The sequence below is a fragment of the Triticum aestivum genome, chromosome 5B (assembly GCF_018294505.1).
Source record: "Triticum aestivum cultivar Chinese Spring chromosome 5B, IWGSC CS RefSeq v2.1, whole genome shotgun sequence".
NCBI classification, from domain to species: Eukaryota; Viridiplantae; Streptophyta; class Magnoliopsida; order Poales; family Poaceae; genus Triticum; species Triticum aestivum.
The window spans coordinates 45,229,098-45,232,729 of record NC_057807.1 but is presented as its reverse complement, the minus strand read 5'-3'; positions in this window follow the sequence as shown (position 1 = coordinate 45,232,729).

Sequence of the window (3,632 nt, the reverse complement as noted above, 5' to 3'; positions counted from 1 at the left end):
CCTCGCGCGTCGCCCGTGCGTCTGCCCGCCGGTCGCCTCGACCCGGCGGCCTCGCGTCATGCGGCGGCCATTCACCATCGCCGTTCGCGCGCCGGCCTGCCCGTTGATCTACGCCGGCCGTCACCGCTCCGCTCCGACTGGGACTCCTGCATCACCCTAACCAGGTGGCCTCGCGCCATGCAGCGGCCAATCATAGCCGCCCTGCCGCCCGCCGTCGCCGACTTCATCTCGGACTCTGCCGCCACTGCGCCTCCACCAAGCGGTGTCCTCGACCTCGCGTGCGATCGGCTTGATCACCCGCTCGCCGCCGCAATCCGCCTCATCTACGCCGCGCGACCGACCTGGCCCGTCAGTTACGTGCGCCTCCGCAGGTCCCGTGAAGATCGTTTGCGAGTTCAGCGTGCCCCTCCGCCGATCGAGCAACTGGCTGCCGCTGCGTGGCCCCATCGGGTCGCAGCACCGCCGCCCCGTGATTCTTCTCCCGGCTGCACCGACCCACGTCACCGCTACGTCGCCCCTTTAGGCTGTAGTGCCGCGGCCCGCGGTCTACCGCCGCCCCGAGGCCGTCCGCTCCAGGCCGTCCTCGTGGCTGCACCGACCCTCGCGCTGCCGCCGCATCACCCCATCGAGCCGTAGCGAGCGTGGCACGCGGTCCACGCCGCCGTCTCGAGGCTGTCCACGCGGTTCCACCACCCCGCGCTCCACCGCTGCGCCGCCCCTTTGGGCTGTAGCACCGCGGCCCGCAGTCCCTGCGACCGTCCCGAGGTCTTCCGTTGTCGCCCCGACATGCCCGCCGCCGCTGCGTCGCCCCTTCGGGCCGTAGCGCCGCGGCCCGTGGTCCACCTCCGTCCCCGCGCATCGACTTCCCGTGGCATGCGCCACCACCTCCTTTGGCGCCGGAACGCCACCGTTCGGGCCGGTCTTCGTCACGTTGTCTGGATTCTTCGCCTACTTTGAGCATCGCCGTCGCGCTCATAACCTAACCGCCACCGCCGCTCTTCTTCGGCCGCCACCGCCGCTACCCATGTAGCCGCCGCCGCCCATCCACCCCGTTCGTCTTCATCCAGCACCAGCCCGTCGTAAGTGTCGCCGTCATCTACCCCGACCGCTTCATCTACTCCGACAACCGCGGGCGACATTGGCCCCGCGCCGATTGGCGCCGCAACCGTCGTCGAGTCCTTCTCTGCTGGCCTCTCCGACTTCTTCGACATGGCGTACAGCTTGTGCAGGTCCCAGTCTATGCATGCCCGGTGCTGGCAACACCACCGCGTGCCTTCGTCCATGACGTGTCGCCGGGCCTGGCAAGCCTGGCGCGCCGCTTCGTCAACTTCGTCTTCGTCCGACTACGCATGCCCGATGCTGGCAACACCGACGCGTGCCTTCATCTACGATGTGTCCCCAGGGTTGGCAACCCCGGCGCGACGCGTCGTCAACATCATCTACTTCCTGGCGCACCACTACTTCGACACCACCGCGCCCATGACTAACTCGGCGCTTCCTTGCGCCCGCGGCTTCACGGCGACTTCTTCGACACCGGCTACCCCGACTCGACATCGACCATGGCATTCTTTGCACGGCTACCTCGACCACGGCTCCACCACCCACGCTCTCGGCAACATCGACAAACGGCACAAAGGGCTACCGCCTGCTTGAGCAACCTCGTCGGTTTTCACTCCAGCCACGACTCCGTGATGCATCGACCGTTACGACTGTGGGGGGTGTCCGTTAGCTTGCCTTCAGATTCTTCTCCAGTCTCACCATCTGCGTCGCTACCGTTGTGACTGCGGGGGATGTTGAGTAACGTGATTGTATAGGAAAGTTAGGATAGCGTAGGATATTATTCTACCTTGCCTTGTACTCCAAGATGATCATGTACTCCTATATATATGCCCACGAGGCTCAAGCAATACAACGAACAACTATTCCAACAAATTCCTCTCTCCCTTCTAACATTGGGAATACTTGAGGAACTAGTCATATACCTGGCCATGGCTGGAGCAAAATATCCTCTCGCACCATAGCACAAATATGGTCTTTTTTAGTCTGATCCGAAATTGTCTATATTTGGAAGCATGTAATTTTAGAGCAGGAAGTACTCACCTCGCATGATTCTAGGACAATAGTAGGTTTACAGTCAACTACAAGCGGAAGCGCGCTTTGTCGTTGCGTTCAATTTCGGCAAAAATTAAGTGGAGTACACATCGAATTTTGTACATGATTGAGTTCATAAAAATTGGACACAAACATATGAATGATTATGAGTGAACTCCATGCAAAAATATAACCAAAACTCATAATTGCTCTTTAAAACCATTCATCCGTTACTAGACACTTGAGATCGGTTATTTTAAGATTTTTGCTGTTTGAACTGAAGCTCGAGGCTCCTGAGTTACTTTGCAAGGTTGAAGCCTTGATTCAAAGGGGAATTTTCACAATAACTATCACACACGTGTGTCCAATCAGTTAGGAAGATTTGAATAAACCAACTACGATATCATTTTGATTCTATGAAATATATAGGACTGCATCTTAAAGCCATGGTATTTCTTTGATCCACACTTTAATTGACCTTAAAGCACAATGAAAAGTAGAGGATGGATTCAAAGACCACAATTGGGTGAACGGCAGGTTGTCCACAATTGGGCATTGAAGCGGCAACCATGTACATACAGACAGTGGCTATATGTGCTCCTAGAAGTAGGCTGCCTCCTGCATGTGGCATGCATGGGTTAGCGTTGCCATTGGCGCTCGACTTAATAGACGGCTGACAATATATAGAAGCAGCAGCATGAGAGGAACAATTATAAAATAGTGTGCTAACAAAAATAGCGTCGGCCTCCTGCAGATGCCACACACGCTATATCGTGTTATATTTCAAATAGCATTTTGAGAATAAAAAATTCCAGATATAGCCGAAAAATAAGGATTTCAACAACAATAGAGAATACAGCTCAATAATAAAGGACCAAATGATTTTAAGGTAGCCTAACATCAACAACCCATGGGAAACAACATAGGAAAACTTATTTACTCAGAAATAGGTGCCACTGGAATCTCCATTAATAAGGAATAATCTCTCCCTGTCGCCAATGGAAGTACTTCAGGTAGCTAGCTACACTACAAAAAAAAGACACATCCGTGATATTTTGGGCCGAACGAAATTTTTTTCTGTCATACATATGACACTTCTATGATGATAATTGTGAAAAAACCCAGTATCATCATAGATGTGGTGGGCTCCTACTTCTATGACAAAAAATCATGACAGAAAATGGGCTTTTTGTCCTGGGCGGGCCGGAGACGCAGCTGCATGACATTCTTTGGGCCATCCATAACGGAAAAAATCGTGGTAGAAGCGAGGACGAGGAAAATTTCAGGGAGTTCCTGGTTACGATGGGTGGTCGGGGGCCGAGCGATGCGCGTTTCTCTCGTACACGTACGCGCGTGTGTGCGAGGCGTTGGCTCTAACTGAACCCGAGTGAGGCGTTGGGCTCTAACTGAACCCGAGCGATTGCACTGCAAGCTACGCGTTACTGAATCCGAGCGATCGATCGATGGCTGTTAACTGAACACGATCGAGCGATTTCTTCGCTACTGCTGCTAACTGAAGCCGATCGATGCTGCCTCTGGGA